We start from the raw sequence: 21,630 nt of genomic DNA, 5'->3' as shown, positions 1-21,630 counted from the left end.
GTCCTCTTCTTCTCTTCAAATAGTCCACTCTGTGTCAGTTTAGTATCTTAGGTTCGACTGACTGGTATTCAGAGAGACACTGGAGACCAATAGAATCTGGTGCAATTGAGTTTAATGTGTTCACAAGCTTCAACACATACAACTCATGAGTCAGGCTCCGGAGCAAGACTGAAATTTCACTTTCTGCGCTCTCCCTTTTATGCTGGTGAAGATTTGAGAGAATCTCCACCCTTTTCCTTTAGTCCTTCCTACCCGCGTTCAAACCTATAGGTGGCAGGTCTTTTTCTTTTTAGCCCTTTTCGCCTGAGTTCGAATCTATTGGTGGCAGGCCCCTTGGGCCCTTGTCCAAACATGACCTGATGGTGTAATCCCTTGGCCTGGAAATCCCCAAACTCTCCCACCATTAGGTTTGAAACTGGTTTCACTTTATTTTTTAAAAACATATGAAACCTGGGATTTTTCTCTACAAAATCCCCTGTGCCTTCATGCAATGTGAACTTTAGAGTGTGTGTCATGCAATACAAACGTTAAAATGTGTGTGTGTTGTTGTTAGACAGTACATGGTGTGGTATATGTGTGCACTCTCAGTATGTGAATACACAACCTTGTGTTATGAATACATAGGCTTGTATAAAGGTGTTTTTGCCGCACATGGATGCATAACAAACAGTTTTATAGGAACTTATACATAAAACATTGTTATATGAACTTTTACTCTTAATCAACTTATGCAGTATAACACCTTTACCTGATTAAGGATTCTTTCTTACACTACACAACCCCTCCAGTCCTTTAGCGCTCAGCCGACTACAGGTGTACTATCTTCTGCGGCTCACTGTCATAGGTAGCTGAGATGACAGACAGGCTTCACAGTCTCTACTCCAAGCTCCCAGGTAAGGTGCTAGGCTTGGTGCTTAGCCATTTAGACATAGTGCAAGTAGGTCTAGCTGTGGCTGCAGACATGACAAGATGTGGAGTGGGTGTTTCTTGTAATGAAGTGAGACCCCTCTCACATAGTGGCCAAGCCATGAAATTACACAACTTCTGTCATGTGATGCTGTGGGGCCCAAAAAAATGTTGTCCTATAGACTTACGTGTTGTTTTTCTGAGCATAACAGCCGCTGTGAAATGACTCACTTCATTATCAGAATGACCCCTTTGATCTGATAACATTTAGAAAGTCCAGAAGAGCTGTGCAATTGAATCAATGAATCCCCATTCAAGTTAGTGAAGGGATAAACCAGAAGTTAGCCAGCTCGGCTGGCAGAAGTCTCCGGTACTTTTGGTTTATGGCCGTCATTATGCAGATCCAGATAATTTTATACCCTGGAAGTTGAACTTTTTTAGCTTCACTTGCCACTCAGCAACTTTAATAGGAATGAACACCTTGAGTGCTGTATCCAGTTAACTTTATACATCCATAGTCTAAGCTGACAACAACATATTTACTTCATTGCTCCCTTGAAATTTCAGTGCCTTACTTAACAGTCTTCTATCTGAACTGGTCCACTGTCTTTGAACAGCATTTTTTTCCTGAAGCCAGCATAGTTTTTAATTCTTTGCAATGGGAGCACCGTGCATTTATACTATGCTACCAACGGCAGCAGCATGATGAGGTGCTCAGCGTCTATTCTGCGCTGAGCGCTGCATGTTAGGCTATTTTATCTGAGCGTTGAGAGTTGAGAAATGTTAAACTTTGGCTAAATGCTGCACTTGTCACTGTCACTTTTTTACCAAAGGGCAACCTCTGACGCTGAAAAATTAAGCCAATGGAGAAGGGCCAAAAATGGTAGTTGATCGAATGGCCACTTGAGGCTGGCTCCAAGACAGAGTAAATCCCCATAGACCCCAAGTTAAAATGCCCAACTTCACAGCATAAATAAACATGTTTACAGCCCGGTACAAAAACATTTTGGTCTCTATAGCTAATTTCAACATTAATGACAACTATACAGGGGCTGAATTTGTATTTAATTCACCCATTTACATTTTAACAAGGTTTGAAGTTATGCATTTTTAAGGGTGGGCCCCTTGAGTGACAGGCTGTCTGCAAAGCCTTGCTGCAGTCTATGAGTCAGATCCACTCCTCACCCCGTAACAGCTCCAACTTCTTGTCCAAATATGGTCACTTCTGACTGCAAAAAACAAGATGGAAATGGCCAAATGCCAAACTTAAGGCTTCAAAATGGCTGTCCACGAACCGATGGGTGAAATCATGGTAGCTACGTCCATTATTTAAACAGTCAATGTTTTTTACCCAGCTGTCCAATAACAGTGGAGAACGGACTAATACCACTAAGACCATTGTATGTCTTAAATATACAAGTGCTGAGCAAAAACAATGGAAGAGACATATGTTAATATACTATATATGTTTCCTCTCATGTACCCACATAGGCCGGTGGGTCCTTCCTCTCGCCCTCCCTTAGCTACATCCAGAGCTGACATTTTTACTTCTTTTCTGTATCATAGCAACCAGGCGCAACCAAAGCGTCTCAGCTGAAAAAATGCTGTGCCTTCAAAGAGCTCTGAAATGCTCTCAGTTGGGCATTTCCTGAGGAGCGCCTGGTGTTCCACTTTGGTGGGCACGGGGTCTGAAGCAGCAACATTAACAGTGAAGCATACTCTGTTACAATATTACAGGAATATAATTGTATAAATGTGTACATGACTTTAATATTGCAGCTGGTAAAGGTGGAGCTAATTTGATTTTCTTGGCAAAAATTCATAATTGACCCTTCACTAAATGGGAAGGGTAAATTATTCCCACCCCTCTTGCTTCAATTCATCAAAAAAAATTATTATTTATATATTTTTTATTTTTTATTAGGTGGCCGACATCAAGAAATCCTACCAGGACTGTGGCAGCACAAGAACAGGCACTTAGTTCAAGATTAATAGGAGTTGGGGTCTACCAGCCCAGACAGGACGCCAATCATGATGTAGCATCGGGACGGCTCAGAACAGGGTCTGACAACAACACAGCTGTGCTCCATTGACTCCAATGCAATTGTTTCAGATTCCCTTCATTTTCAGGCTGATTTTGTGGATTTGGTGCTAAATGTTGTGCCTGGGGCACGTTGTGTATTAATGACACTCGTTACCTGGAGAGGTTGGTTAAAGATATACGTTTCTTCCCTGGTCCGAAGCTAAAATCAAACCCTGAAAAGTGTAGGGTTAGCTAGCTAGCTACTGAAGATATAGCCTACTGAATGTATACACATGCTGCTTTTGCTTTTTAATGATTATAACAGTGAAAAAAGACCAACCCTGCTGTACAGGAACCAGTGAAGGGAAGCAGGGAAACTTTGCTCATATTCAACCAGCTGTGTGTCATCGCATTGTGCGCGGATGAACATTGTTTGACTTCCCTTGGAGATCCCTGCCTCTCTGGCAGCGGAGGTCTGGGTGTTGGCAGTGACACGGGGGTGAAGCCAAACACCATTAATCACCAGTTTCCCTTTATATTCATTGTCTTGTGTGGCGATCAGCAGTGATGTGGTGGTTCACTTTTACACTGTGATATGGAGCCTATAGTTCAGCTTTAGCTTTTAACTATTTTTGTCTTTTTAACCTGTTGTTGCTGCTGAGTCAGTTTGACATTCTGGATATATCCTTCAAACACACTGTAGACCCCTCTGTCTGCTTCTCTCTGGAATCACTATTTTGTTTTCCAAAAATTTGAAAATATGTCTTTAGGGAGTGCAGTTAGTAACCGTGTGGGCTCCATGCTCCCTCTGACCACCTGACAGACCGTGGCAAAGGGGCGGGGCTTAGGATAATTTTGTTTCATTAGTAATCACCTGAAAATAAGAATTGTTTTGTTTAAATTACCTTAGAATGAGCCATTTATATCTACATATGGAATGGGTCCTCTTCCATGGAGTCCACCATGTTGTTCTACAGTAGCCCAGGAAGGACATATCAAACACTGAATCAAGATAGGGCAATTTGCATTTTTCATGTTGGCCACTGTATTCATCTACGCACTTGGCATAGGAGAGAAGTTTCAGTTCTGTAACCTCAACGTAAGATGCCACTAAATCCTACACACAGGACCTTTAGCCTATAGACCCTTTTTGTGTTTGTAACAATGATTTTGTGGGCAGAGCCAAACTAATGGCAGAAAGGGACAGTAGTGGTGCTGGTGTGAGCACCAAATAAAACGTAAAAAGCACTATAACATTTATATTTTTTATCTGATTGATGAGTTTATGATCTATGTGTGGTAGAAAGAATTTTCGTCTCCAGTTAATTAGAATCTTAATATTTAGGCTAATCACTGCTGCTCAATGCCCACTAGAGGAGTGTGTTTGGCTTATTTGAATTACTTAATTATTTACGTTATTAAAGATAAATCATCATAAGTATTGTAAAATCTCACTTTTGTCAAGCATGGATTTGGCATATTGTCCTTGATAAATAGTTGTGAAGACGTCCTCATATAATATAATTTAATGTGGCAGTACAACATATTAAGGTGCTCACTAGCTACTAGCGCACTAGCTAGCTAATGCTGTCTGCTTATTAACACCTTGATGATAACAAAGTACATTAACTTTCACCCCTTGCTCACTTTAGAAAGACCACCACAAGAAAACATGTTCTTTGTTAATGTTAATTTATAGCCTATAATTTGCTTTTAGATCGGTTAAGCTGCACCCAGGCAGGGAAAGTGTATGGCTCGCTAACATTAGCGATGTATTAGTCTCTATATACAGACTCTACATTCAGTGAATGTAGAGTCTGTAGGCAAACCCCGGAGATCTTGCCTCCGGAAGAAGAGCGGAAGAGCCCTGGTTTCCGGTTGTAGGCTGTCTGTAGTCCGTGTGATACTGACCAATCACGTTTGAGCCGGCTGCAGTTTTTGCCAGGTTAAACGGTCCATGTGGTGAACTAACAAGGCGGAACATAATTGGCATCACTGCAAACTCTGAATCCATTGCAGTGGTTCAGCATATAAATGGAAGTTGGAAACGGAAATTCGCCTCCTCCGCCCAAATCAAACCGGAATGCCAAAAAATCGGGGGTCTGCCCCCAGAGGCTGTATCGCTGCGTGCTGGAAGTCAGATGCCAAATACAGCCAATGGGTTCCGAGAATGGCGATGTATCTAACCTAGCTGGCGTGCTACCTACGGCTGATCGCTGATACCTAGAAATAAATGATGATCCATTGTCCGTTTATTAATCTAAACAAAAACCATGTTTTCTTGTGGTGTCCTTTCTAAAGTGAGCAGTAGTGAAAGTTACTCTGTTTTGTTATGATCAAAGAGTGAATAAGCAGATCACATTAGCTAGCTAGTTAAAAAGCTGTCTGTTACTTCCATATTAAATTATATTATATGGGGACATCTCCACAAGTTTAAACCAGAGACAATATGTCAAATCCATGCTTGACAAAGGTGAGTTTTTACAAATTCTTATGATGATGGATTATCTTTCACCATTACAGTAATTCTGTTAGTGTAAGCTGAGCACACACTCCTCTGCGGAGTGTCTAGCAGCGATTATATCCTAAATATCAAGATCTTAATTAGTTGGAGGCAAAACTTTTTCTACTATGGCGTCCCCTGCACCGGTTTCTATAAAAATGAAGGTTATCTTAATCTGTATTCCTGTTCTGATATCCAATGTCACAAGAAGACATTTTTATTCAGAGCATATCAATTGTTTCTCTCCGATGTCCACTGTTTTTCTGCCACCAGTATGCACACGCAACTGCTGTAACATGAGTGATGTCCACTCAAAATTGGTCTATAATACCACAATTAATTAGTTGATTTATATTGTGGATTTATCATTTAAATAACTTGTAGCTAATGTTGGTGAAAAAACAGTGAAGCAAAAAGTCTTTACTTCTGACATGTTGTGGAGTGTAAGCATGAAGTAGAATAAAATGGAAACAGTCCAAGAGCAAGTACCTCAAAATTACAGTACAGAACTGTGAAATGTGAATTACATTGTAGCACTGTTTACATTTTAGGTCATTGGGATGGCTGGTTGTTGCTGATGCAAAGAATTTTAGTCACAAACACAAAAATAGGCAAGCCCCGCCCCGCCGTGACGTCACGGCTCACGAGTCTTTGAGGGAGGCCATGTTTACCTCCAAATAATTGAAGCAACATGAAATGAGAACATATGTTGTTATTACTCTTTAGACTTTATTTTGGATTTTGTTTCAGAGAAGACTTATCTCGATTGAACCTGAGATTATTTCTCAGTCACTTTTGCCCGTTCCCCACCCCCACCCCTCGGCGGGGTTAACAGAGCCCGCCCCCTCTCCTCTCTCTCTCCGGCTGCCTCCGCCTCTCTTCCCTGGTCTGTCATCCACACCGCTGTTGTTGCAGCCATTTTACCGTGGAGCGTCGGCACAGCGGCGACCGGAGGATGCCGAAACAGCGCCGTTAAAAGGTAATTCCTCTTTTTTGTTGGGCATTTTCATTCGCGTCGGTAACTCTCACGTTTCCGACTCAGCAAACACGTCGGATAATGTCGGCGGAGCTGAGGGCCAGGCCGGCCGGAGGGGCTGAGGGAGCCTCCACAACTAGCTGCTCAGACAGAGGAAAGATTGCTGGGAGAGTGTTTGGCGAGCAAGGCTTGTCGCTGGCAGTTCACAAGTCCGTGTGAAAAATGGCGACGTTTTTCATCAAGCCACTGAAAGTTGTAAATGATCTGTGCAGCGGTTACATGGATGTACATGCGGCCACAGTTTGAGTGTTTTGGAGAGCTGTGTTACACAAATTATACTGTCTTTTGGCGCGTTCGTAAAGGGGGCGCTCCAGAGCAACACAACGACGTAGGTTTACGCACGTTTTGTAGCCTACCCTCTGTTAGCTAGTCTGTTGTTTTTTCCTCTTTTCTAGTGGTTCTGATGGTAGTTTTTAAAAATATAGTGACACCAGTTAAGGTTTCTTTGTTCTTTACAAGTAAACACATCCTGTTTATGTTGTTAGTTTCCTTGCCGGAGTCCAGACCTCCAAATCCACCCATTCCATCAAATTGGCTGAATCGTCTGGCAATTGATCCAGTGATTGCTACTGCGGGATTAACGATTAGCCAATTAATGCCATGGTCGGTACTAGTGCAGTTGTCTAGCTGTTGTTAAATGTTGTTTAGTTGTGGATTGAGAAATATCAACAATAGTGTGATACAGGGATTACGTTTTTCTGAAGGCCAACACGGAAGTTAGCCTCGCCCTGGTTCCCTCATCAACAAAAAAAATGTTATTTTTCCATTTGATTTAGTATTATTACCCAAAATAAGCTCAGTAGCAAACACAAGTTTACGATATGTTTTGATCACCAAGATATTCTTAACAAATGAAAACCACTTTTATGTTTGTTAAAATGTAGATGCAATAGTCAGAAGTTAAAAGCTAACATTAGGATGTAAAACTACACTACATTCGCATGACTTATGGACCCTTTTACTGTTAGTAAACAGTATGACTTCTTTTGGTGGGCGGGGTTTAGCTGGAGACAAAACTATTAGGCCTGTTTCCACTGAAGAAGTTCCTGGTACTATTTGGGGGGCAGGAACTACTACAGGAACGTCCTCTCGCTCGGCCCTCTCAACCGCCGTGTCTCCACTGAGAGAGCGGAGTACGAGGAAGGTTCCTGTAAAGTTACGGGCTGCCCCTGGATGTGACGTAATCGTTGCGCAACCATTTTGACTGGGGCGACGTAGGGACACCATTAGCCGATAGCGGTGTCTGTAATAACTCACTAAATGGCCCGTGAAAAAAATATTTTTTCCAGTGGATGTCTTAGTTACAACATGATTGAGCTAACTGTAGTAGTTTCATGTCGTATCCGACAACGGAAGGCTTTTAACAGATGACGTCCTGATGTTAGCTTTGCTGCTGCTGTTAGCTGATGCTTTCTAGACATCGTGATTTCCCAAAACTGAATAAATACCACACATATCAACACAATACTGCTTTGCTAGCTCAATCATGTTGTAACTAAGATATCCACTGGAAAGAATATTTTTTTCACGGGCCATTTAGTGAGTTTTTTTTACATGGCGGCGAAAGCTATATGAATGAGCTAACCCTCGTCTGCTGAGTTTTAAAAATGCCGGCTATTTTGTTGCTTTCTGTTGACGTCACATCCCTCCTTGAGTATATCCAATCAGCACCAAGTAACCCCGAAGCCCCAGCCAGGAGTCTTTCGGGCCGTTCTAAGTACCTACCCTGAGGCAGGGACTTGTTTAGCCCCCGTAAAAGTTCCGGAACTCTGTCCTTCGGGGGTGGTTCCTGCGGTGGAGACACGCACCAACGGCCCTGGCCCCGTAAAATTACCCCGAAGTTCCTGCGGTGGAAATGGGCCTATTCTTCCCAGATATCATTTAGCGCTAGCTAGCAAGTTTTGTTGGCTTGTTTTAGACAATGGAGGAAGATGATGATGATGTTTTTGTTGACGGGCAGTGGCGGCTGTTATGTGATAAAATTTCAGTTTTGAGCTGTGACTCCTTCTTTTGCGGCTCCCAATAACACGAGACAACATTTTAAGACTTCTATGTAGCTTACAGCCCTGTGGTGGAGAGGCGTGTTTTGCCTCCAGCTAACAAACTGACGTCATTATGACATTGGCCCTAAAAGGGTCTATAAGGCTGCTTAGCCACGTTTGGTGTGATTACGTTTTGTAGTTTCATTTAGCCACTTGTTAGCAGCCACCTTTATTAAGACACCTTAAAGCTTTAAATATCACAAGTTGGATGTATACTGACATATGTATTGTTGTAGAATGAAACGTAAAAATCTCTAAAGGTTTTGTGAACCACACACCTTATTCCAGGCAGCTGGCCTCAACAAAAACCTAGCCAAAAATCTTTGGCTTCGACACGAGGGGGCCTGAAGTGCAGAGATGCTAACTAATTTCCGCGTTTTAGGGCTCATTTCAACAGCACTCCGACCGCCATAGACAACATAGATGCTGCTGTGAAGGCTATTCCAAATTTAAAGTCTGGGTAGAGCAAAAATACATGTCTTGAGTTTGTCGCGTCTCAGAAAAATGTATTGAATGACCCAGACAAATTTGAATAATTTTGGAAAATTGCCAAATATATAAAATCAGGTTTTTAAATCATGAAAAATCTAGCAGGATTTGCTCTGAGACACTGGGGGCGTGTCTGCTGAAGCCAAAGAACAAACTGCTGCACAGCGACAGACACTCCTCCAGGAGCTAACAGCAGCTAACGTTAGCACAAAGCACACACCCACAGCAGTGAGTGGTAACTGCTGGGCTGGGTAGCTGAATTTGGCTTAAAGATTGACAGATACATTTGTGATGGCTATTTTGTGTGCGTTTATGACTGCGGCATTTAACAGAGTTGTTTAATGTAGCTATTACACTGAAACAGCTAATGGCTTAGCGGCTATGAAAGCGTGTCGCACGTAGCTAAGCTGCCACTGCCACTCAGGGGATCAAAGGGATATAGTGGGGTAGGGGTTATGCCAAGGATGGCGTGTGTCATCAAGCCATGATTTCAATCCCGCTAAAAATTTCTGGACATGAAAACAGTGTTTTAACAGTGTAAATGGTCCAACTATTCAATGCTTTGTAGTTAAGCCTAAGTAGGCCTGTTTTCTAACACTTATAATGTGATTCGAAAAATCAAATGTTATTTTTCCCAGACTTAAGCTTATCATCTCAGTATTGCGCAACATAGTTGTTTGTTTTTTACTTTATCCACTCCGCTATTATAACCCCGGCAAAACCAGTATGTTGTAGACTTCGATGGTATCTATTACCCTCCCGGAATGTCACCAGGCTGTATGATTTATGACACTAAACCTTGCTTTGTGCTGCAAGCACTCACAAAATGTCACAAAGGGGAATTTTCTTGCACTTATTTTCCTTAAGAGAGAATACAGCTGTACACCTTCTGATTTCAAGTTTCTCTGTGACCAATTTGAGACCAGCTTATTTGCCTTGTTACGTCTTTATACAACACACCTCAATCAAAATGAAACTCACCAAAACGACTTGGTTGGTCTCATTAGTCATTTAGTTAGTCCACTGTCCCAGCAATCACCAACGCTGGTTTGGTTAAGATAAACCTTTAAATTGCAGGGTTAGATTTAGAAATAAGCTATTTTTCCTTGTGGTGTCTCTGCTCTTTATCCACTGCTGCAGACTGCCTGTTTACTGTTATCCCCACCTTATCCCCACCTCTGGCAGTCAGCTCTACTGCCTGTTGCACCAGACTGACCTCTGGTGGCACCTGATGTGTACTACATACAAAACATCCTCAATACAGACCCTCCAGCATTAAGGTTAATAGAAAAGATTAGCGTCTGTATTTTTATGGTATTATAATCAAATTGTCCAGATTTCTAAATACCCTGGAATGTGGTGATACCGCCCGCAGTCTATTGTTTACACATGGCTGCACATCAACGTCAACTTAAAACAGTGTGAGTTTCAGACATGTAATGAGTTGACAGTTCTGTTTGATATTAGGAAGTGTTGTCAGTTTTTTTGAGAGCCATGTGACAGACTAGTGCTTTCATGTTCCTTGCTAGTCTAGTTGTTCGTCAGTGAGCCTCTGACACAGTCTCTTTTGCTAGGCTACTTCCTGCTCTGATCTGACTTAAAAACAGGTTTCCTTTTTACAAACATTCCAGGATGTTTGCTCAGCATGGAGGTAGAAAACACGTTGCCACAATGTAATGATAATAAATTATACTGAATTTCACTATTTAGAAATAAAGGAACTTGTCGGAAATTAGTCAGATAATGTTTTAAGGTAATTTGTTGCAGTGCTTCTAGCTCGCTAACATGGCACATATTCCAGTGAGAGGTAGCAGCTAGTAGCAAACGATAAACTATCCACCACCTTCATGTACTTAACACTGGTTTATAAAATTGCAAAAACTTCCAGAGTCTGAAATCCTTTGTTATCTCAGTTTATGATGATGTTTAGGATTTTTGGAATTATAGAAACATTTTTATGGTTCTGCGCCAGTGTTAGCCGAGGCCAGAGGCATTGTGTTTTCAGGTTCTTTGTACGTAGGTACATCCCATCATTGTGAACAGGATATCTCAAGAACACAACAAGGGAATGTCTTCAGATTTGGCACAAATGACCACTTTGGCTCAACGATAAACTGATTTGATTTTGGTGGTCATAGGTCAAAGGTCATTGTGACCATGTCTGTCTCATTCTTGTGAACATGATCTCGAGAACACCTTGAGGGAATTTCTTAAAATTTGGCACAAAGATTGATGTGGACTCAGTGATGAACTGATTAGATATTGGTGGTCATGATTCAAAAGTCAAGGTTGCTGTGACCTTGCATCTATCTCATTCCTGTGAACGCGATACCTCAAGACCACCTTAAAGGAATTTCTTTAAATTTTGCACGAACATTCACTTGGACTCAGTGATGAACTGATTAGATTTAGGTGGTCAAAGGTATAAAGTCAGAGTCGCTGTGACCTCATCTGTTTCATTCTTGTGAACTTGATATCTCAATAAAACCTTGAGGGAATTTCTACCAATATGGCACAAACGTTCACTTAGACTTAATGATGAAATTGTTAGATCTTTGTGTTCATAGGTCAAAGGACAAGTCTATGTGACCTTATCTGTCTCATTCTTGTGAAAGCGATATCTTAAAAATACCTTGAAGGGATTTCTTCAAATTTGGCACAAATGTTCACTTGGACTCAATGATAAACTGACTAGATTTTGGTAGTCAAAAGTCAAGACCACTGTGACTTTTTCATTCTCATTTTTGTGAATGTGATATCTCAAGAACACTGCAAAGGAAGTTCTTCAAATTTGGCACAATTTGTTCACTGAGACTCAAACAATGAACTGATTGGATTTGGGTGGTCAAATGTCAAGGTCACTTTGACCTTCCATCTGTGTCATTCTCATGAACACGACATCTCAACAACACCTCACGGGAGACTGACCTAATAGAAATAGTTAACTTTCAATCAATTCAATCAATTTTATTAATCAATTTTATCAGTCAATCTTTTTTCCAGAGGAGCACATGTGCTCCTAAATTGAAAAAGTAAGGAGCGCACAAAGAACTTTAGGGGCACAATGTAAATTGATCAAATAATGTGTTTTCCGTAATAAACATGATGCAAATAGACATTTACAAGCAAAATTATTTAATGAATTTGTATACAAAATGTACAGAAAGCAGTGTTTCCTCTAGGATTTTTTTCAGCAGCCGGGGGGGGGGGCGGGTGAGAGTGAGAGACATCCCTCGACTGGGACCCACGGTATAATACCAATGAAAATATCATGGTTCTGAGTAGTATCAGGATACCACAGCGAAAATGAGGCAGATGTGCCTTTTGTCATTTATAAAAAGATAAATCACTTTTCTATAATACATCAATGATATTTCAATGGAATAAATTACTTATTGACTTATTCATCTTCAAAAACAGCATCAATAAGTGATTAACATAGGGGAGATCAAAATAAAATAAATAAATAAATGAAATAAAAATCAACCAGCCACCCTCCTCCCCTGACAAGTCCCTTCATAAGTAACGAACAGTCCCTAAAGTTTCTCCTCTGATAGGCCACATACTGTGTGCTGCCATGGCTCAACTGTTCAGGTACTTTTGGGCAGTCATGACAACAAGTTATTCACCTGGAGCCGGACTTCTTCGCCGGTAAGCCGTTATAATGCGCCGCCGTATTTGACAGGAATACATTTTTTATGCCTCCGCACCGGCAATAGCTGTGGCCAGAGGCATTATGTTGTCAGGATGTCTGACTGTCCCATGCTTGATATGATATCCAAAGAACGCCTCAAGAGAATCTCATGAAATTTGGAACAAATGTCCACTTTGACTCAATGATAGACTGATTAGTTTTTGATAGTCATAGTTCAAAGGTCAAGGTCACTGTGACTAGGGTTGGGACTCGTTAGGATTTTAACGATTCCGATTCCTTACCGATTCCTTCTTAACGGTCCGATTCCTTACCGATTCCTCTTACCGATTCCTACATTATATTCATTATACTTGCTATACTTAAACAAGTATATAATAAACACAAATGCAATCATACAAATACAAAAACTTTATTCTAACTGTTGCACAGTACAATTAGATGAAAATACACATTTGTGTGTGGTGTGTATTTCAGATTTAGAGCTTGTATCATCTCCCTGAGAATATATAACAACAAAAAGTGATTCTCTGATTTCTACAGTAACACTATTACCTCAAATTAACCACAGCAATGTAATAAAAAATACTTATATGCATTCATGCTTGGGCTCTGTTATTTACGTGACAACACCTGAACAGAACACACACACACACTGGCTGTTTGTTTCTACTGCTCCCCTTGCTGGAAGCGGACCTCCCGTCGCCCGCTCCCATCTCAAACACGGAGGTCTCCCTCTCCACTGAGCACCCGGCGCACGCCTGGCCTGTTAAACAGCCTGTAACCATGACAACTGTGTGACACAAACTCAGTGCTTTAGTGATTAGATCGTGTCGGGCTCGGTCGGGTTTGGACAGAAATATGCGGCCCATGCCGCACTCTAATGGAAATGCATGTGACGTTTTTTTTTTGTTTTGTTTTTTTTAACAATCTAGGAACCGTTTGCAGGAACCGTTACGCCAAATGTGATGGAACCGGTTCCGGAACCGGAACTTTGGACCCGGTTCCAAAAAAGAACCAGATCCGGATCCCAACCCTAACTGTGACCATGTCTGTTTCATTCTTGTGAACGCGATATTTCAAGAACCCCATTAGGGAATTTCCTCAAATTTAGCACAAACATTCTCAAGTATATACTAATTAGAATTTAGTGGTTATGGATCAAAGGTCGAGGTCACTGTGACCTAGTCTGTCTCACGGCGTATCCATGTTTTTTACAGACATGGATGTAAACTGTAAGAGAAACTTGATTGGCGCATGCAGGCATACAACTGCAGGGCGGTAATTCTAGTTTATGACATACAGGATGACTCTATATGACATAAATATGATGCACTATACTGTGACAATTTTTACAATCTTTTTTTGACATACCATACTGTCAGTTTCTATGGCATATTAAACTATGACGTTTTTAATGACATACTATACAATGATTTTTTTTTTTTGAGACCAGATTACCAAAAAGTGATAGGTAATGCTGCACACTGAGCTAATTGGGTGGGTTCAGTCTTGAGATCTTTTTCACCTAATACTTTTGTAATTTTTACAGTTAAAGCTACAAGAACAACTTTTCGTGATTATCTCCTCATAATCAACCATTATGGTTTATCGTCTACCCCCTGCTGAAAAACCATTTAGGAGCTCAGTTTGTGAGTAATTGATGAAAAAACTTAAAGTAAGTGCCCTCATGCTGCTAATCATTCAAAAACTATAAGTCCCAGAATTCCACAAGGTGCAGTGTGCCAATAGGGGTGGGAATCACCAGAGGACCCAGGATAAGACATTATCACAATACGATATTATGAGATATTGCCACATGCTGAGTATTGCGATTCAACATATATTGCGATATTTTGTGATTTATTACCTTATTTCTGGCTGCAAATTATTTTCCCAAAGGAAAACATTGTCTACATTAGTTGAACTTCACAAGATACATTTTTCAATCTTTTTTATTGCAGCATAAAGTGATGCAAAGCAGACAGACTGACTGACGCCGTCAAAAAACCTGTCAGAAATGCTGCATACACCTGACAAACTGTTGGCGGATTTAACGCCCTCTGAGAGGACAGATTAAGCATGTGAGTGAAACACTTCAAATGCAGGTATTCCGCTAACTGAATGGCAACACCCATGCTAGAAACGTTTGACGGAGTAAAAAAAAACAATGTCTGAAGTCGGGTGACTTCGGATGACTCCGGACCTCGCCCCCAACACCTTTGTTTAAAGCTCGGCTTCTTCACGTAAAATGTATAAGGTAGCATTCAAGGAGTCACTGGAGACACTCAGGATCAGGTGCAATTGAGTTTAATGTGTTCGTGCATACAACTTGTGAGTCAGGCTCCGGAACCAGACTTTAGACTCACTGTCTCCGCTCTTCCTTTTATGCTTGTGGAGATTCTAATGAGTCTCCACCTCTTTTTCTTAATCTTTCCCACATGAGTCAGAACATAATGGTGTAATGCCCATGCATGTCTGGATATGACTTCATAATGGTGTAATGTCTTGGGCAATTCTGGACATGCACAGTCATGGTCTAACTTGTCCCTCCAATATGTTCGAGCCTAAACCTACTCTATTTTTTAAAGACATATATATATATAGAGTTCATATGTGGATGAGTGCATTGGTTTAAACATATATTCAATACATGACAAGATATGTGGATGCGTGCGTTGATTAATACATTTTCATCACACTTTCAGTCAGCCAAGGCTTATTTTACACTACACGTTGTCTGTTACATTCTTGTGCTGCAGTTTGCAGGAGGTCTGGAATGTTTGCTCCGGTGTGACTTTCGTGTACTGCTCTAGTTTGGAGAACGTGAGACAGCAGTCCCCAGTTCTCTGTGAGATAATGTGCCGTTAAAGCCATGAATGAATCCACTGACCTTGAAGTCCAGGTGTCACAAGTTACTGACACCCTTCCTGCTCTACTCAAAGATTCCTCAGCTTTATTCTTCATTTCTCTGTAGAGCTTGGGTATGGCTGTGTCAGTAAAAAAAAAACCATCAGGACGGAGTCATATACTGACCGAGTGCTTTAGCATGTAACAAAAGCCTTTGTTTCAACAACGCTGTATGGACACAGATCTTCACACATGAAGTCGGTGATGGACTGTTATTTTCTTTGCTCTCTCAGAGTTGGATGGTTGTTTTGTCAAGCCAAGTGTGTCCAGTGTTGGTTGCTTTTTCGGTGGAGAGGGTTTAGCATAAGCTTGGCCGTCAGTGGCTAACACTATATCTGGATGTGGCATGTGAGGCGAGCCCTCATGTTCATAGTATTCCCAGAGTATTTTATTCTCATATGACAATGCTTGCAAACATCCAAAATCCAGACACTTGATTTAAATGCCGATGGTGCATTTCCGATTGATTTCTTCGTTACCTCCATCTTTGTTTTGTTGAACTTCCTGCCACATATCGCTGAGACCTCTGCTGATTTCACCAGAAAAAAACAACATCATCAGCACCATCTACTGGACCAACACAGTAATTGCTTTTATTATTCTAGTACTAAAAGTTGTACTGAAATATATATTTGCAAAAATTAATAATGTATGTAATAAAAGATCGATACCTGGCATCTGTGTGTCAATATGATATCGACACACAAAATATTGCACTGCTATGCTTTATTGTTTTTTTCCCCCCAACCCCTACCAATCACAGTAGAGGTTTCTGTGATGATGCAGCCAGTGTCAAGCCAGAGAAAGGTAATCAATGCAAAAAATAATATTGATACAACAGGCTAAATGTTAGATGTGCAGACATCACTAAAAATGAAGCCCATTCATTTTTATTTTGAGCAAAAAGAACGTGAGGAGAAAGAGGGAACTGGTGAGGGTAGTTCTTAAGGTTCAACTAACTAATGAAGCTTCACATTTTGTATTAATTGGGGTGACTCACTTAAACGTTAGCATAGTGGCTATTGACAGCTAGTAGCTAGTAACATCGGGGCGACTGAGAACAAGATCAGCTAGTTACCTTGTGCATCTATGTACAAAGTTTAAATTTACAAGAGAGTTATACTCAAGCACATTTACTCACCTGGCCAAAAACAAGGTGGCATCCGTTTCAGTCGTGAACACAACCGCACATAAAAAATGTATAGTCCATTAGATTTCAGTACACTTTCTTGGGCTCACCGCGTAACCTTCGTAACTTTAGGAGGTCTGGAGGAGGAGGTAATCTGTAACGATGCTGTGCAAACCAGTCAAGTTGTGGGAAAAATTGCTTTTCTCCAATATGTATGAATCACATCCAACATGAGTTTAAATTTTGTGACGATATCTACTGCCTGCGTGTTCATTCAACCCTTTTTATGTAGTCACTTAACTCTATAACTAATACATGCAGCATACGTATTTGTCACGTCTTGCCCACCATCTGAATTTTGTGCATCATAACAGTTAACACCTCCGCCCGCTCGACACTAACACGCATGTTGTGGAGCAGTGAACAAACCGATGGCGATAGGACGACAGGATATGGACAACTCGCCCAACTCTATAACAACTACTCGTGATGTAAAGATCGATTGGCTGGTGACCAGAATTGACTGATTTTCCTCTTGATTGTCTGTGACTGGTGACTGACTGGGTAAGCCCAGTCTCCACCAAGCAGTATGGTATGGTTCAGGTCAGTTCAGTACACTTTTTGTCTGTTTCCAATGTTGTGGATGGTACCAATGGAACCGTTCTGTACTGTCCCCATTTTTGGTCCCGCTTCAGTTGGGGTACCGAGCACACAGATCTGGTACTAAAAGGTGGAACTGTGAACACTGCAGTCTGTTGATTGGTCAAGCAGATGGTTACTCTGCTCAGGGCTGAGTCGTGGCTGGTTTTGGGGCTCATGTAACCACTGTTCATACTGTGGAGAGTAGGGATGTCCCGATCCGATATTCGGATCGGTATCGGCCGCCGATATTGGCAAAAAACGTGCATCGGATCGGACTGACTCCGATCCAGGTTTTCCGGCCAGCCCAGCGCTCCGCGATTCAAGCAGTCCATTCCAGTGATCCACTCCAGCACTTACTATCAATCCACCAGGCCAGCATGCAGACACACACGGAGGGTAGGAAGGGTAGCGGTCAATTTAGTTAACTGACATTTGTTTTCTGCTCTGGTTTTTTGAGAGTGATAATTTTTATTTGGTTTACACTCTTACTGTTTAAGTGAAGAGCACTGATGGCATTGTTTTGGGCACAATTAGTGAAATTGGAGCCATGGATGGACTGTTGCTTGTTTAAACAGTTGTACAATATTGTGTGTGGTTTTTTGTCCCCTCTGTTGGTCCCAGGAAACAGCAGCAGCAGGCTGGCACTGACACTACTAAAATAACTGAAAAGGAAAGGCTGAATTGTTTGTTAAATGTCAACAATGTTTTGTGGTGTTAATCTATTTTTTATTTATTAGGAGGCCAAAGCACAAGTGTGTGGAGTCTTGCTGCTATTTTAATTTCAGTGTTAGACATTTTAAAGATTTCTTGTGTTGATTTATTTTCTATTTATTAAGAGGCCAAAGCAAACCAGCTATATTTTTTATTTAATGTTAATGTTCAAGTTTAAAGTTTGTTTATTTAACCCTGTTAACAATAAACGGGTCAGTTTCTCATACCAACTGTTGTGGATCATTCTAACTAACCCGATTAAGTAGTTGTTCTTGTTAGAGTAATATCGCTTGATCAAACCTTTTCTAACATGACTGACAACAAAATAAGTGAAAATGTATAATACGCGCTTGGATTGGATCGGTATCAGCCAAAACTCAAGGCTGTAATATCAGTATCGGATCAGAAGTGAAAAAGCTGGATCAAAACATCCCTAGTGGAGAGTTTTATTAGTAAACTGTAACTACAAAATGAAAGGATGTTTTGCTGCCTCTCATAGCAGTCTGAGAAAAAATAACTTAATTCACTGGGCCGACTGCTGGCGACTTTTAAGGTGGAATGTTAACTTCTAATGTTACTCAATGCACAAGTTGACGACATGAATCCATCAGCACACCTTAAATTTCACTGTGACAACTTTGACCATTACTTTAGTGTTTATATGACGTGCATTTTTTAGTAATGGGTGGATCTAAAAGCGTTTAAAATATATATTAATCTTGACTGGGTTATGTTAACTGCATATATTCTAATCCTCACTCAGAGAGGAAAAAAAAGCACTGCGGAGTGTCATTCCTGTGGGCTCCGGCAACACTAAACCCCTGAGCTTGCCTGAGAAGAACTTAATGAACAAACCCGCTATTTTTAAATATCCCATGGAGAGAGACTCTCACTGCAGCCTGTTTTATTTTGTTCTGAAAATGTCAGCGTGCAGCCTCGTTCCGTGGATGATAAACGAGGTGCAGACTTCCATCTGTGTCACTGGTAAAGGAGGAAATACACTGAGGGCAGAGCAGTGAGTGACTACAACCCCGCCCACATTTAAGGGTACTGTTTATGGTGGAAACACTAGGGACTAGGTACCATGTCTGAAGGGTTACTTTTGGTTCCAAAGGTACTAAACTGAAAGAGTTTGGTGGAAACGGGGCTTTAGTCTCAGATATAGCCAATCCTGTGCTGATCATATTTACATGCAAGGCACATTAGTATTTACTTCAGGCGGACAGCGACACAGACAGTAAACACTGACCTTCACAGCCACTGTAACCTGTTCTCATTCCCAGGTTGTCAGATACTGACGTTTTGTCACGCCCCCTTGGTAGCAACTTTTCAGACCCTCTTGGTGACTAAATTTCTCAAAAGCGACTAGCAACAAATTTAGCAAATTTATCTGACTATCATGGGGAAAAGTTATAGGCTGATTCATTCCCATGCATTCTGCACATGATTTAAAAGCTACTGTTCTAAGCTAACTAGCAGACTGAAGTATATAACCCAAATCTGTATCAATCACAGAGTTAAAAAGTAGCTCAGAGTGTAGTGGAGCAAAACTAATGCTAACTGTTTCCTGTAGGTGGATGGAAGTAGGGCTAGGTGATAAAACAAGTACATCAATTATCTCTTAATGATTTTCCTCGATAGAGATATAATAAATGTTCAACAAGTCCTCCTCCATCCTCCTTGACCCCTGTAAAGGGGGGTGGAAATGTACCTTAAATGTTAGTCTCCATCCACCATTAACCAGTAGAAGAAGAAGGAGGAGCAGCAGTAGTAGTAGTAGTAGAAAAAGAAGTAGATGAGACCGGCCACTAATGCATATGGGATATAATGTTACATCAACATTTTATAGGCTCAAAAAATAATTTTGGTATCCTTGTTTTGATAACAGATAACAGCGCAGCATTACCAAATGACTGAATTTGCCACATCATGTCAGCTACAGTAGCTGTATGTTTAGTCAACTCATCTAATGCTAATAGTAATTCAGCAGGTTACCATGACTGAATAATTATTTCATGAGAATAACATAATGTGACATAAAGGTAATATGAATAAACAGGCTTACACTGATGGCAGAAGCGCCCTGATTTGTTAATTTTCGCACAGCTGGCCATCAGCAGTAGCCTGGCCGTTCACACCAGACATGTACTTCTCTGCGCCAGTCAGCAAACGATTCTGGTCTCTGCTCTGTTTCAATGACATTTAAAGCTCAGTCTCTCTGTCTCGCTGCGTTCTTGTGAACGCGGTTTCTCAAGAATACCTTGAGGAAATTTCCTCAAATTTGACCCAACTGTCCACTTGGACTCAAAAATGAACTGATTAAAATTTGTTGGTTTAAGGTCAAGGTCACTGTGACCTCACAGAATTATTTTTTGTCCATTACTCAGAAATTCATGCTGATAAAGACAAAATTTCACTCAAATGTTTAAAAGGATATAATAAGGAAGTGATGACTCTTTGTATCCAAAAGGTCAACTTCATTGTGATTTATTCACTGTCATATCTCAGGAACAGAAGGGGAGACATTTGGTCAGATACTGAATTGGTGACACTACCACCTTGAAACTGTGCTGATTGATGTAAACTGTATTGATGGGTTAGCGGAGGCATACAACCACAAATAATTCTATTTTTTTCTGTTTATGTTGTTTATATTGTCAATTAAAACACTTCTAAAATGTTTCAGACCGTCTGTAAAATGAGTTGGACATGCTCCTGACTAGAATTTCTTAATACATTGATTTATTTATTGACATTTTTTTGATTCCTATCTTTTTGAATGTACCTCAGATTTGTGAAATGTTCTGCTGTTTGGCAAATGTTGCCATGCGCTGACAATCAATAATAGTTGAAGCCACAATTAATGTATGATTTGTTCCACTTTCAGTCTAAAATTTAAAGGCTGATTTTTTGCTCTTGAGTGAAAGTCGAACAAATCATACAGTCGAACAGTCATAGTAATTTGACTTTCATCCTGATAACTATCATTATCAACTGACTTACAATGTTTTAGTGTGACAACATTTTTGCCATATCGCCCAGCCCTACTACAGCCGTGTTCTGCCATCTCTGATGCATAGGGTTATCATGGTAAGGCTGCCACCGACTAAGAGTATTCCTAGTCAACCAATAGTTGTCATTTAAGGCCATTAGTCAACTATTCGCCCGCATGTTTACCATATGAATGTTGTTATCAAATTATATATTTTGGGCGGGGCAACACAATGGTTTGAATTGAAGATGTGAGAAAGAATAGTATCAGTAACATTGTTAACACTGTGCTACATTACAGAGAAATACAAAACTCTACTAATGAACCTTCATTAATAAAGGCCTATATTTTATCTACAAGTGCACGTCACACTCTGAGCGAGCCACCTGTTAATCACGCTGTCAGGAAAGCAGTAATGATTGTGCTAAGTGGCTAATAGGCATGTAGCTACTTACATTTTTCAAATGACGTCATGTTTGTAGTTGACGAATGAGTTTACATATCACCTTGGGTTCGTCCCAAGTGTGATCGTGTAATCCCACATTTTGGATTTCCTGCCCGACATGTTATTAACTAGCCTGTGTAATAACCGCAA

At 40.8% G+C, this 21,630-nt stretch overlaps 1 protein-coding gene across 1 annotated transcript in view; it reads left to right on the top strand.

Annotated features, from left to right (window-relative positions):
* Nucleotides 1-6,281: 6,281 nt before the first annotated feature.
* The window catches only part of ccdc71 (coiled-coil domain containing 71), a 41,319-nt gene continuing 25,970 nt past the window's right edge, over nucleotides 6,282-21,630 (top strand). Inside the window, exon 1 of the mRNA XM_033625560.2 lies at nucleotides 6,282-6,411. The gene's annotated coding sequence lies outside the window, so the exon portion shown is untranslated. The remainder of the gene's footprint in view (nucleotides 6,412-21,630) is intronic.

Source organism: Epinephelus lanceolatus, chromosome 1, assembly GCF_041903045.1.
Source record: "Epinephelus lanceolatus isolate andai-2023 chromosome 1, ASM4190304v1, whole genome shotgun sequence".
In the NCBI taxonomy this organism is placed as follows: Eukaryota; Metazoa; Chordata; class Actinopteri; order Perciformes; family Serranidae; genus Epinephelus; species Epinephelus lanceolatus.
Note: the sequence above shows the minus strand (reverse complement) of the source record. Positions and strands in the feature narration are given on the sequence as shown.